At 42.7% G+C, this 14,659-nt stretch overlaps 1 long non-coding RNA gene and 6 other non-coding genes across 7 annotated transcripts; 4 read left to right on the plus strand and 3 right to left on the minus strand.

Moving 5' to 3' along the window:
* The first annotated feature begins 1,522 nt into the window (after positions 1-1,522).
* LOC127609507 (U2 spliceosomal RNA) lies at positions 1,523-1,712 on the plus strand. The gene has a single exon (XR_007964636.1). It is a non-coding gene; the product is annotated as a U2 spliceosomal RNA (small nuclear RNA).
* Positions 1,713-2,572: 860 nt separating this feature from the next.
* LOC127609565 (U1 spliceosomal RNA) lies at positions 2,573-2,736 on the plus strand. The gene has a single exon (XR_007964688.1). It is a non-coding gene; the product is annotated as a U1 spliceosomal RNA (small nuclear RNA).
* A 528-nt stretch (positions 2,737-3,264) lies between these two features.
* LOC127609500 (U2 spliceosomal RNA) lies at positions 3,265-3,455 on the plus strand. Its single transcript, XR_007964629.1, has one exon. It is a non-coding gene; the product is annotated as a U2 spliceosomal RNA (small nuclear RNA).
* A 3,539-nt stretch (positions 3,456-6,994) lies between these two features.
* Positions 6,995-7,158, plus strand: LOC127609554 (U1 spliceosomal RNA). Its single transcript, XR_007964679.1, has one exon. It is a non-coding gene; the product is annotated as a U1 spliceosomal RNA (small nuclear RNA).
* A 1,030-nt stretch (positions 7,159-8,188) lies between these two features.
* On the minus strand, positions 8,189-9,203 carry LOC127609302 (uncharacterized). The gene is made up of 3 exons (XR_007964522.1): positions 9,079-9,203; positions 8,815-8,928; positions 8,189-8,713 (listed from the first exon to the last, which is right to left on the minus strand). It is a non-coding gene; the product is annotated as an uncharacterized LOC127609302 (long non-coding RNA).
* Positions 9,204-10,298: 1,095 nt separating this feature from the next.
* Positions 10,299-10,462, minus strand: LOC127609443 (U1 spliceosomal RNA). The gene has a single exon (XR_007964575.1). It is a non-coding gene; the product is annotated as a U1 spliceosomal RNA (small nuclear RNA).
* Positions 10,463-11,315: 853 nt separating this feature from the next.
* On the minus strand, positions 11,316-11,505 carry LOC127609454 (U2 spliceosomal RNA). The gene has a single exon (XR_007964584.1). It is a non-coding gene; the product is annotated as a U2 spliceosomal RNA (small nuclear RNA).
* Between the last annotated feature and the right edge of the window lie 3,154 nt (positions 11,506-14,659).

A 14,659-nucleotide genomic window follows, 5' to 3' on the forward strand; every position in this document is an offset into this window, starting at 1 on the left:
TTTATGAGTTTGACAGCTGAATTTGTTGAGGTGCAATCGTTTGTGTAGAGGGAGAAGAGCAGTGGAGAGAGGACACATCCCTGTGGGGCTCCAGCGCTGGTGGTGCGTGTTGATGATGTTGTTGCTCCCAGTCTCACCTGTTGTGTCCGTCCCGTCAAGAAGCTGAGGATCCACTGGCAGATTGTAGGGAACACACCGAGGTGAAGAAGTTTGGAGTGAGGAGTTCCGGGATGACGGTGTTGAATGCAGAGCTAAAATCCACAAACAGAATTATTGCGTAGGTCCCTCTGCTGTCGAGGTGCTCGAGGATGTAGTGCAGACCTATGTTGACTGCGTCTTCCACAGACCGTTTGCCCGGTAGGCAAACTGGAGAGGGTCCAGCAGGGGTCCGGTGACGTTCTTTAGGTAGTTCAGCACAAGGCGTTCAAAGGACTTCATGACCACAGACGTCAGGGCGACAGGCCTATAGTCGTTCAGTTCCGATGTTGCCGATTTCTTGGGAACTGGGATGATGGTAGACTGTTTGAAGCAGGATGGGACCTCACACAGCTCCAGGGATCTGTTGGTCAGCGCAGACTTTCAGTCAGGAGGGGGCCACTTTGTCGGGCCCCGCAGCTTTCTTGATCTTCTGCTGATTGAAGAGCCGTCTCACGTCCTGTTCGTGGATCTGTAGTGGAGAAAAAGAGGGTGGTGGGGGGGGGGGTGTAGATAGAGTAGTTTCTGGTAGAGGTGGGTGTATGTGGGAAATGGGGGTGTCCTTTTCAAATCGGCAGAAAAACATGTTTAGTTCATTAGCAAGACCCTTATTGTTCACTGTTTGGGAGGATGGCATTCTATAGTTAGTGATTGCTTTCAGGCCATTCCACACAGATGCAGAGTCGTTAGCAGAGAACTGTCTTTTCAGCCTCTCTGCATAGCTTCTCTTAGCGATGTTAATTTCCTTTGTCAATTGGTTTCGGGCGTGTTTGTACAGTGCCCGATCTCCACTTCTAAATGCGGCCTCTTTCTCTTTCTTGAGTTGCCTGAGTTTGGGAGTAAACCATGGCTTGTTATTGTTGAAGGAGCGGAAGGACTTCGTTGGTACACACATGTCCTCACAGAAACTGATGTATGATGTTACAGTGTCTGTGTATTCATCCAGTGTGCCCGTTGAAGTTTCAAAGACGCCCCAGTCAGTGCAATCTAAGCATTCTTGTAGAGCTAGCTTTGCTTCATCTGTCCATTTTTTCACAGTCTTAATAATCGGGTTAGCACATTTGACTTTCTGTCTGTATGTAGGTATTAAGTGGATTAAATTGTGGTCAGAAAGACCCAATGCTGCACGGGCGACCGATCGGTATTGCTTCACTTTTGTTTCATTTGCAGGCTAGCAAACCACACAGTTGGCCTCATTATCACTTAACTGTTTGTAATTGTTGTTTGGTGTGTAAATGTGTTTTGTTTGTGGTGATTTGACTTTTGTCACCATGACTGTAGCTATCACTGTCAGTAAAGAGATTGTCCCTTGAGGCAGTTCGGAGTTATCGCTTCTCGGCCTTTTGGCTAAGATCAAGTGTAGTATCTGTTCTTATCAGTTTAATATCTGATACGTCCCCTATCGGGGACCATATATTAAATTGATTTTTGGAACTGGGAGATGGAATAGGGGCTTGCTCTGTCCACTCCACGCATCAACCTGGTATTGCAGTACCTCCAGGAACGGTGCACACCCTCTGAAGGTAAATAGCAATATTACTTATGAAAATGGGTGCTGTCTTTCCATACTTGTAATCATCACTTAGAAGTGTAATATCATCAGAATTGGTATGAATTTTTTTTGTTTTGATACTTAAAAGGTGAAGCTTGAAAATGTGGTCCATTATTGTAGATGGATAAAAATCCATCTTCGAAAAATTAAGTTTCTGAAATGTGAATGTTAATCTTTTTCAGTGGGGTAGAACCTATTCCAAGAAAGTTACGTCTCCCATCAACTAATTTTTTGAAGCAGTAACTCTTGTGAGATTGACATGATTCTCAATCAACCTTAATGCTAGTCCCTTTTCCCGGATTTTTAAAAAATGTTGCAAGTCTCTCAAATTTTCTAGATTATTTTTTTCTTTTTTTGCCTTCAAGATAAAACCAATCAAAGAGCTCAGTATAAAAGGATAAGGATTCAAACGTATATTTCCAAATGTAGATTTTTTAATACTGTGCTAATAAATATTAGTAGTTGACTCATCTAAAATAAATCAAGTGTCGCGAAAAGATTGTTTGGTGTTACAAACACCGCGAGATGGCAGCAGCATTAAATTCTGTTCCTGACCACAAAAAGAAACACAAAGTGAGTTGTTGGGGGGAGGGACGATTCTGGCTTTGCATTCTTGGGCGAAAAGAAGCAATGAATGATGGGATTGTTTTTGCAAATTCTTTTGACCTCACTTAAAATGGGTTAGTTCATGACACAATCCAAAGGTACTACGGATGTTGCCTCAGCCAGTGAGTGTGAGTGAGTTTATGTGCGTTTGGTATCGGATCCCGTGACTGAAGATGGTGTGTGTGCTGAAGAGTTTGGGCTGGGTGACTTGTACAACTCATACTTACCTGGCAGGGGAGATACCATGATCAAGAAGGTGGTTCACCCAGGGCGAGCCTCAGCCATTGCACTCCGGCTGTGCTGACCCCTGCGAATTCCCCAAATGTGGGAATCTCGACTGCATAATTTATGGTAGTGGGGGACTGCGTTCGCGCTCTCCCCTGATTCACCGGTAAATGGCAAATCGCTTCTTTATGATCTTATTTGTTGTAAACAAATAAGGTTCACACAAAGGTTGTGGAGTTGTTGAAATGACTCGGCTGTTGATATCAGCCAACAGGATGTAGTGAGTGGGTTGAGGAGTGCCGCTTGCGTTTCAGGCTTTCTGTCAAATGTTAATCAAACGGCTTTTCACCGCAAAATTAAAACAAACGCTACATTTGTGTTCTATCACTGGAAATCCGTCATTGGGTTATTTAGAACACTTGTGGTAGCAGAAAATGGGGTACATTGCATTGCTGCTTTCCTATTGGACATTCTTGGGTCACATGACCCACAATACCCAGCAGTTGCTTCACTTTTGTTTCATTTGCAGGCTAGCAAACCACACATCTGCCCTCATTATCACTCAACTGTTTGTAGTTGTTGTTTGGCGTGTAAATGGGTTTTGTTTTTGGTTATTTGACTCTTGTCACCATGACTGTAGCTATCACTGTCAGTAAAGAGATTGTCCCTTGAGGCAGTTCAGAGTTATCGCTTCTCGGCCTTTTGGCTAAGATCAAGTGTAGTATCTGTTCTTATCAGTTTAATATCTGATACGTCCCCTATCCGGGGACCATATATTAAATTGATTTTTGGAACTGGGGGATAGAATAGGGGCTTGCTCCGTCCACTCCACGCATCGACCTGGTATTGCAGTACCTCCAGGAACGGTGCAATCCTCTCATGGTCAAAAGCAATTTACCAACGACCCTTGCAATCCAATGTGTTAATATTAGTGATGGGTCCAGCGACACCGATGCATTGACACATGCACCGGGCTCACAGAGCAAACCACGTGTTGATGCATGTGCTGGCTCATTAAGTCACGTGATTGACACGTGAACTGCGTTGACACAGTCCAGGCGTCTAATTGACACACCGGCTGCGTTGACACAGTCCAGGCTGCTAATTGACACACCGGCTGCGTTGACACAGTCCAGCCTGCTAATTGACACGTGAACTGCACCGGTGCAGTTTAGACCGCATCGGCTGCTTGGCACCATACAGGCTGCGCCACTTAGTCCAGGGGGCGGCGACTCAGTGCAGAGGGCGTTGACGCAGCAAAAGCCCGCCGCACAGTGTTTATAAGGAAGTGGGTTTGGCGACACAATGCCACTTGCCGAAACAAGCCAGACCTCACTCACGCTCGCTTGTCGAAGTTCGTGTCAGCGCAGACTTCGTGTTCGTGCCTTGCCTTCCTTGCCGATTATGCAGCAGAGACGCAAATCATCCGCCGTGTGGGACCATTTTGATGTCCCGGAGAATAAGGTATTATTTATTTATTTATTCAAATCGCCTTCTGTCGCCGAGAGCCTCTCGGCGAGAGGCACTCACCGAGTGCCTCTCAGATTGACATGTGTTGTACCATTCTAATCCGAATACATTTCAAGGTAACTCTTAGTTACTTCTTATTCACATTTCATTACAGGTGAAATGTCGAATTTGCCGGGTCGAATTGTCATACACCAACAGAAGCACCTCCACCATGCTGAGGCATTATCGGGCCAAGCATGAGAATGAAGTTCGCGATACACCCGGTATTACGCCAGGTATACAAACGTTCACTCATCTTTTCACGGTTGCTATGTTGATGATTTAATTGACAATCAGTAATTGACTCTCCACTCCATGTTTGACAATCAAGGTTCCAGGAAGCAGCTGTACTGGAAGGACCAACACACTTCTTTCCCAAACCTCTCCCACCTCGCAAAGGAGTTCCTTTGTACGCCAGCCTCATCCGTCCCTTGTGAGCGTGTGTTCTCCACAGCAGGAGAAATCGCTTGTAAAAGACGCAACAGGCTGAAGTTTAAAACATTGGAGCATCTTATTTTTCTCAATAAAAATTTGTGAAATAAAAGACCACAAGCATCCTCATTCAAATGATCTTCACATTATTTGAACACATTGAATGTTGCAAAATGAATGAATGCATGGATGTGAATGATATTGTATACACTTCATCATCAAATCGATGAATGACCTTATGAAAATGTTTTGGAACAGTTGTAGATGCAAAACCGTGCTGGCAGCTACATAATAGATAATAAAAGAAAAATATCCCAAACCATAGGGATCCTCCCAAAAATGTGCTGAATAAGAGATCCTTGTACACATAATTTTATTACTTCCATATTTGACCTATTGTGTGGGAATATGGGGAAATGCCAGTAAAACACTTTTAAAACTACAATACAAAGCAATCGGAACAATCACTGGCTCCAAATAGACGGAACCCACAAATCCACTGTTTGTCAAATTAAACAATGAAATCTCATGACCTGATTGACTTCAAATTCGCCCAATTAATGTACAAAGCACACAATAATAACCTTTGCCAAAAGATCCAGAAGCTTTTTAAAATTCGAGAAAGTTGTCATAATTTAGGGGGTACTAATCTATACAAAAGAATCCAAAACACGAACGAACATCACACAAAGTGTATCTGTTATAGGTGTAAATCTGTGGAATGATTCTGAAACGGACCAGTAAAATGAGTAAGTCTCTTGCTGAGATTAAAAATGAATTCGAGAGTAGTACAAGACAACTACACAAATCAGAATTAAGCTGATATATTCGATACACTCATGAAATATAGCAATACATCAGAAATACATTGATGAGATTATTTAATATATTAATGAAATGTAGCATCCATTATGAATATGAGAAAATCGACATATACATGTGCTCTAAAGAGTATGTACTGTATTTACAAACCTAATGTTGTAAAAATGTATTAGTACAGCATACATAAGGGTAAAAGCATTTGTTGATATTTAGACTTTCTTTCCTATTTAGAAAAATTATCAATTCATATATAAGAAGGGGTAGGACTCGGGGTAGGTTTTTTGCTTCTTTCTACTCCTTTGAACACATATTTGTGATGATGACTATTTTCTTTTCCTTTTTTTATATCTTACCTTCACCTTTTGCCAATTTATTACCGAATTGTATATTTTATATGTTCAATATACAAAACAATTTGTCAGTCAGTTCAGTCTGTTAAGTGGGTTGGCTGCAGGGATCTTGAAGGTCCAGCAGGTGGCAGTGGTCAGTGACACAGTATCAGCACAGTTTCAACACAGTGTGTCAGTGTGTCGACACGCCTCATGAGGCCTCATGGACCCATCACTAGTTAATATAGTAGGCCCAAGTGTCCTTCAAAGATTCAGCCCCTTTTGATGATCAAATTTTATGTGGCAAGTGCAGTATTTGAGTGAGCAAGTTATACACTTGTACAGAAATTGTCCTGTGTCTCCCATGTGTGTGCAAATTGTACTTGTGTGCTAGAGGGTTAGAAAAACATTGTGCATGGAAATGTGTTACTACTGCTGTAGATGGAGATAACCTCGTTCAAAAATGACAAACTTTGTAAAATTGTAATATTAATAATCTCTTTAGGCGGGATGAAATTTATTCCAAGGAATTTGCATCTCTCAAATCGTCCTTTTTTTGAAGTCATACTTCACATGAGATTAACACTATTCTCAGTCAAACTTTTCCTACTCCTTTCTGTCCGGGAAATATTTCTTTATTTTGCAACTTTCTCCAATTTTCTAGACTTTTAAAAACATTTTTTGCTCTCAAGATAAAAGAAATTCAAACTAAGTCTCATTTTTCTACATTTTAAGGAATACAAAGTCATGCTTTTAACCCCCCGCCAGAATTGTTTTCAAAGATACTTCATCTTGTTCCGTCCCCTCTATTAAACAAAGAGTGAAGTAAAAATGGATAAAGTGGATTATTTACAATCTGCGGTGGTCATGTAAAAATGATGGTTTCAAATGTATATTCCCAAATGTAGATTTTACATACTGTTCTATAAATATTGGTGCTTGACTAAGTGAAGTGTTGTGAAAGATTGTTTGGCGTTACAAATGCCGCAAGATGTCAGCAGCATTAAACTCTGTTCCTGACCACACAAAGAAACAGGAAGAGCTGTCAAGCCGTGGGGGAAGGGACGATTCTAGCTTTGCATTCTCGGGAGAAAAGAAGCAATGCATGATGGGATGTTTTTTGCAGCTTCTTTTGACCTCATTTATAAAGGGTTAGTTCATGACACCATCATAAGGTACTACTCAGACTGATGTACAGGTGTTGTCTCATCTAGTGAGTGTGAGAGAGTTTATGTGCGTTCTGACGCGTGTGGTAGAGGATCGATCCCGTGACTGAAGATGGTGTGTGTGCTGAAGAGTTTGGGCTGGGTGACTTGTACAACTCATACTTACCTGGCAGGGGAGATACCATGATCAAGAAGGTGGTTCACCCAGGGCGAGGCTCAGCCATTGCACTCCGGCTGTGCTGACCCCTGCGAATTCCCCAAATGTGGGAATCTCGACTGCATAATTTATGGTAGTGGGGGACTGCGTTCGCGCTCTCCCCTGATTCACCGGTAAATGGCAAATCGCTTCTTTATGATCTGATTTGGTGTGAAAAACTCTTTTCAACTAGTGATGGGTCCATGAGGCCTCATGAGGCGTGTCGACACACTGACACACTGTGTTGATACTGTGCTGATACTGTGTCACTGACCACTGCCACCTGCTGGACCTTCAAGATCCCTGCATCCAACCCACTCAACAGACTTTACTGACTGATAATTTTTTTGTATATTGAACATATAAAATATACAATTCGGTAATAAATTGGCAAAAAGTGAAGGTAAGATATAAAAAAAGGAAAAGAAAATAGTCATCATCACAAATATGTGTTCAAAGGAGTAGAAAGAAGTAAAAAAACCCTAGAGTCCTACCCCTTCTTATATATGAATTGATCATTTTTCAAAATAGAAAAGAAAGTCTACATATCAACAAATGCTTTTACCCTTATGTATGCTGTACTTATACATTTTTACAACTTTAGGTTTGTATATACAGTACATACTCATTGGAGCACAAGTATATGTCGATTTTCTCATATTCATAATGGATGCTACATTTCATTAATATATTAAATAATCTCATCAATGTATTCCTGATGTATTGCTACATTTCATGGGTGTATCGAATTTATTAGCTTAATTCTGATTTGTGTAGTTGTCTTGTACTACTCTCAAATTCATTTTTAATCTCAGAAAGAGAGTTACTCATTTTACTGGTCCGTTTCAGAATCATTCCACAGATTTACACCTATTACAGATACACTCCTTTGCGTGATGTTTGTTCGTGTTTTGGATTTTTCTGTATAGGTTAGTACCCCTTAAATTATGACAACTTTCTCGAATTTTAAAAAGCTTCTGGATGTTTTGGCAAAGGAGGTTATTGTGTGCTTTGTACATTAATTGGGCGATTCTGAAGTCAACCAGGTCATGAGATTTCATTGTTTAATTTGATAAACAGTAGATTTGTGGGTTCCGTCTTTTTGGAGCCAGTAATTGTTCTGATTGCTTTGTATTGTAGTTTTAAAACAGTGTTTTACTGGCATTTCCCCATATTTCCACACAATAGGTCAAATATGGAAGTAATAAAAGTGTGTACAAGGATTTCTTATTCAGCACATCCTTAGTTTTGGGAGGATCCCTATGGTTTGGGATATTTTTCTTTTATTATCTATTATGTAGCTGCCAGCACGGTTTTGCATCTACAACTGTTCCAAGACATTTTCATAAGGTCATTCATCGATTTGATGAAGTGTATACTATATCATTCACATCCATGCATTCATTCATTTTGCAACATTCAATGTGTTCAAATAATGTGAAGATCATTTGAATGAGGATGCTTGTGGGCTTTGATTTCACATGTTTATTGTGAAAAATAAGATGCTCCAATGTTTTAAACTTCAGCCTGTTGAGTCTTTTACAAGCAATTTCTCCTGCTGTGAAGAACACACGCTCACAAGGGATGGATGTGGCTGGCGTACAAAGGAACTCCTTTGCGAGGTGGGAGAGGTTTGGGAAAGAAGTGTGTTGGTCCTTCCAGTACAGCTGCTTCCTGGAACCTTGATTGTCAAACATGGAGTGGAGAGTCAACCAATAATTACTGATTGTCAATTAATCATCAACATAGCAACCGTGAAAAGATGAGTGAACGTTTGTATACCTGGCGTAATACCGGGTGTATCGCGAACTTCATTCTCATGCTTGGCCCGATAATGCCTCAGCATGGTGGAGGTGCTTCTGTTGGCGAATTGACTTGGCAAATTCGACATTTCACCTGTAATGAAATGTGAATAAGAAGTAACTAAGAGTTACCTTGAAGTGTATTCGGATTAGAATGGTACAACACGTCAATAATCTGAGAGGCACTCGGCGCCGAGAGGCTCTCGGCGACAGAAGGCGATTTGAATAAATAAATAAATAATACCTTATTCTCCAGGACATCAAAATGGTCCCACACGGCGGATGATTTGCGTCTCTGCTCCATAATCGGCAAGGAAGGCAAGGCACGAAAACGAAGTCTGCACTGACACGAGCTTCGACAAGCGAGCGTGAGTGAGGTCTGGCTTGTTTCGGCAGGTGTTCCTTATAAACACTGTGTGGCGGGCTTTTGCTGCGTCAACGCCCTCTGCACTGAGTCGACGCCCCCTGGACTAAGTGGCGCAGCCTATACTGTGCCAAGCAGCCGATGCAGTCTAAACTGCACCGGTGCAGTTCACGTGTCAATTAGCAGCCTGGACTGTGTCAACGCAGCCGATGTGTCAATTAGCAGCCTGGACTGTGTCAACGCAGCCGGTGTGTCAATTAGAAGCCTGGACTGTGTCAACGCAGTTCACGTGTCAATCACGTGACGTAATGAGCCAGCACATGCATCGACACGTGGTTTGCTCTGTGAGCCCGGCGCATGTGTCAATGCATCGGTGTCACTGGACCCATCACTACTACAGATCCATGCGCACCAAATCCAGCAGACACTTAAACAGCTTCTTCCCTCTAGCCATTAACTCCCTAAACAGTCACTGACGTGGTCACTCTCTTGTACTACAAATACTGCTACTGGTCACTCTAAAATGGTTCAATGATTTTCTGCACCAACTGTACAAACTGTCACCGTATTGTATTCTACCACTGATCACTTTAGCTCTGCTTGATACTTTGCACATTGTCTCACTTACATTACGAAATGCCCTTGCATACCTATTTGTCATGTCCTTGTTTACGATGATACTAATGCAGCGTGTTATACCGGAGACAAATTCCTTGTGTGTTCTACATACTTGGCCAATAAAGATGATTCGGATTCTCAACTGCTAGGTATTGTGGGTCAAGTATGTCCAATAGGAAAGCAGCAATGCAACGTACCCCATTTTCTGCTACCACAATGTTTTAGGTGGACAAATAACCCAATGAGGGATTTCCAGTGACGGAACATAAATGTAGCTGTTATTTTAATTTTGTGATGAAAAGCCATATTTGATCAACATTTGACAAAGACTGGAACTCATGCAGCTCTCCTCAACCCATTCACTATATCAGCACCAGCGCCATTTCAACTACTCCGCAACCTTTGTATGAACCTTATTTGTTGTTAAACTTGTTCACAGAATTAAGATCACAATGATAACAATTTGCCATTGACCAGTGAATCAGGGGAGAGCGCGAACGCAGTCCCCCACTACCAGAAATTATGCAGTCGAGATTCCCACATTTGGGGAATTCGCAGGGGTCAGCACAGCCGGAGTGCAATGGCTGAGCCTCGCCCTGGGTGAACCACCTTCTTGATCATGGTATCTCCCCTGCCAGGTAAGTATGAGTTGTACAAGTCACCAGCCCACAGTCTTCAGCACACACACCATCTTCAGTCACGGGATCCTCTACCAAACGCACATAAACTCACTGGCTGAGGCAACATCCGTAGTACCTTTGGATTGTGTCATGAACTAACCCATTTTAAGTGAGGTCAAAAGAATTTGCAAAAACAATCCCATCATTCATTGCTTCTTTTCGCCCAAGAATGCAAAGCCAGAATCGTCCCTCCCCCCAACAACTCAGTTTGTGTTTCTTTTTGTGGTCAGGAACAGAATTTAATGCTGCTGCCATCTCGCGGTGTTTGTAACACCAAACAATCTTTCGCGACACTTGATTTAAATACATTTTAGATGAGTCAACTACTAATATTTATTAGCACAGTATTAAAAAAATCTACATTCGGAAATGTACGTTTGAATCCTTATCCTTTTATATTGAGCTCTTTGATTGTTTTTATCTTGAAGGCAAAAAAAGAAAAAAATAATCCAGAAAATTTGAGAGACTTGCAACATTTTTAAAATCTCCGGGAAAAAGGACTAGCATTAAGGTTGATTGAGAATCATGTCAATCACACAAGAGTTACTGCTTCAAAAAATTAGTTGATGGGAGACGCAACTTTCTTGGAATAGGTTCTACCCCACTGAAAAAGATTAACATTCACATTTCAGAAACTTAATCTTTCAAAGATGGATTTTTATCCATCTACAATAATGGACCACATTTTCAAGCTTCACCTTTGAAGTATCAAAACATAAAAAACTTTCATACCAATTCTGATATTACACTTCTAAGTGATGATTACAAGTATGGAAAGACAGCACTTACTTTCATAAGTAATATTGCTATTGACCACAGAGGGTGTGCACCGTTCCTGGAGGTACTGCAATACCAGGTCGATGCGTGGAGTGGACGGAGCAAGCCCCTATTCCATCTCCCAGTTCCAAAAATCAATTTAATATATGGTCCCCGATAGGGGACGTATCAGATATTAAACTGATAAGAACAGATACTACACTTGATCTTAGCCAAAAGGCCGAGAAGCGATAACTCCGAACTGCCTCAAGGGACAATGTCATTCCCGACAGTGCTGGCTACAGTCATGGTGACAAAAGTCAAATCACCACAAACAAAACGCATTTACACGCCAAACAACAATTACAAACAGTTAAGTGATAATGAGGCCAACTGTGTGGTTTGCTAGCCTGCAAATGAAACAAAAGTGAAGCAATACCGATCGGTCGCCCGTGCAGCATTGGGTCTTTCTGACCACAATTTAATCCACTTAATACCTACATACAGACAGAAAGTCAAATGTGCTAACCCGATTATTAAGACTGTGAAAAAATGGACAGATGAAGCAAAGCTAGCTCTACAAGAATGCTTAGATTGCACTGACTGGGGCGTCTTTGAAACTTCAACGGGCACACTGGATGAATACACAGACACTGTAACATCATACATCAGTTTCTGTGAGGACATGTGTGTACCAACGAAGTCCTTCCGCTCCTTCAACAATAACAAGCCATGGTTTACTCCCAAACTCAGGCAACTCAAGAAAGAGAAAGAGGCCGCATTTAGAAGTGGAGATCGGGCACTGTACAAACACGCCCGAAACCAATTGACAAAGGAAATTAACATCGCTAAGAGAAGCTATGCAGAGAGGCTGAAAAGACAGTTCTCTGCTAACGACTCTGCATCTGTGTGGAATGGCCTGAAAGCAATCACTAACTATAGAATGCCATCCTCCCAAACAGTGGACAATAAGGGTCTTGCTAATGAACTAAACATGTTTTTCTGCCGATTTGAAAAGGACACTCCCATTTCCCACACACACCCACCTCTACCAGAAACTACTCTATCTACATCCCCCACCCCCACACCCTCTTTTTCTCCACTACAAATCCACGAACAAGACGTGAGACGGCTCTTCAATCAGCAGAAGATCAAGAAAGCTGCGGGGCCCGACAAAGTGGCCCCCTCCTGCCTGAAAGTCTGCGCTGACCAGCTGGCTCCGGTCTTCACACAAATCTTCAACAGATCCCTGGAGCTGTGTGAGGTCCCATCCTGCTTCAAACAGTCTACCATCATCCCAGTTGCCAAGAAATCGGCAACATCGGAACTGAACGACTATAGGCCCGTCGCCCTGACGTCTGTGGTCATGAAGTCCTTTGAACGCCTTGTGCTGAACCACCTAAAGAACGTCACCGGACCCCTGCTGGACCCTCTCCAGTTTGCCTACCGGGCAAACGGTCTGTGGAAGACGCAGTCAACATAGGTCTGCACTACATCCTCGAGCACCTCGACAGCAGAGGGACCTACGCAATAATTCTGTTTGTGGATTTCAGCTCTGCATTCAACACCGTCATCCCAGAACTCCTCACTCCTAACTTCTCCACCTCGGTGTGTTCCCTACAATCTGCCAGTGGATCCTCAGCTTCTTGACGGGACGGACACAACAGGTGAGACTGGGAGCAACAACATCATCAACACGCACCACCAGCACTGGAGCCCCACAGGGATGTGTCCTCTCTCCACTGCTCTTCTCCCTCTACACAAACGACTGCACCTCAACAAATCCAGCTGTCAAACTCATAAAGTTCGCAGACGACACCACGGTCATCGGTCTTATCAAAGACGGCGACGAGTCTGCGTACCGCCAACAAGTGGAGCAGCTGGAGCTCTGGTGCAGACGACACAACCTCGGGCTGAACACGCTCAAGACTGTAGAGATGATCGTGGACTTCAGGAAACATTCTTCTCCACAGTTGCCCCTCACACTATCCAACTGCCCTGTGTCAACCGTCGAGACCTTCAAGTTCCTGGGAATCACAGTCTCCCAGGACATGAAGTGGGAAGTCAACACCATCTCCATCCTGAAAAGGGCCCAGCCGAGGATGTACTTCCTGAGGCTGCCGAGGAAGCATGGTCTGCCACAGGAGGTGCTACGACAGTTCTACACGGCAGTCATCGAATCAATCCTGTGTTCTTCCATCACGGTTTGGTTTGGGGCCGCCACAAAAAAGGACAAAATACGACTTCAACGGACAGTTAGGACGGCGGAAAAAATCATTGGCACCGGCCTACCCACTCTTGAGGACTTGCACACTGCAAGGATCAAGACAAGGGCACGGAAAATACTCCTGGATCCCCCGCACCCTGCCCACCATCTTTTCCAGCTACTCCCCTCAGGCAGGCGCTACAGATCCATGCGCACCAAATCCAGCAGACACTTAAACAGCTTCTTCCCTCTAGCCATTAACTCCCTAAACAGTCACTGACGTGGTCACTCTCTTGTACTACAAATACTGCTACTGGTCACTCTAAAATGGTTCAATGATTTTCTGCACCAACTGTACAAACTGTCACCGTATTGTATTCTACCACTGATCACTTTAGCTCTGCTTGATAGTTTGCACATTGTCTCACTTACATTACGAAATGCCCTTGCATACCTATTTGTCATGTCCTTGTTTACGATGATACTAATGCAGCGTGTTATACCGGAGACAAATTCTTTGTGTGTTCTACATACTTGTCCAATAAAGATGATTCGGATTCTCAACTGCTAGGTATTGTGGGTCAAGTATGTCCAATAGGAAAGCAGCAATGCAACGTACCCCATTTTCTGCTACCACAATGTTTTAGGTGGACAAATAACCCAATGAGGGATTTCCAGTGACGGAACATAAATGTAGCTGTTATTTTAATTTTGTGATGAAAAGCCATATTTGATCAACATTTGACAGAAAGACTGGAACTCATGCAGCTCTCCTCAACCCACTCACTATATCAGCACCAGTGCCATTTCAACTACTCCGCAACCTTTGTGTTAGTGATGGGTCCATGAGGCCTCATGAGGCGTGTCGACACACTGACACACTGTGTTGATACTGTGCTGATACTGTGTCACTGACCACTGCCACCTGCTGGACCTTCAAGATCCCTGCATCCAACCCACTCAACAGACTGAACTGACTGATAATTTTTTTGTATATTGAACATATAATATAATATACAATTCGGTAATAAATTGGCAAAAAGTGAATGTAAGATATAAAAAAAGGAAAAGAAAATAGTCATCATCACAAATATGTGTTCAAAGGAGTAGAAAGAAGTAAAAAAAACCCTAGAGTCCTACCCCTTCTTATATATGAATTGATCATTTTTCAAAATAGAAAAGAAAGTCTACATATCAACAA

The sequence above is a fragment of the Hippocampus zosterae genome, chromosome 10, assembly GCF_025434085.1.
Source record: "Hippocampus zosterae strain Florida chromosome 10, ASM2543408v3, whole genome shotgun sequence".
Taxonomy (NCBI): Eukaryota; Metazoa; Chordata; class Actinopteri; order Syngnathiformes; family Syngnathidae; genus Hippocampus; species Hippocampus zosterae.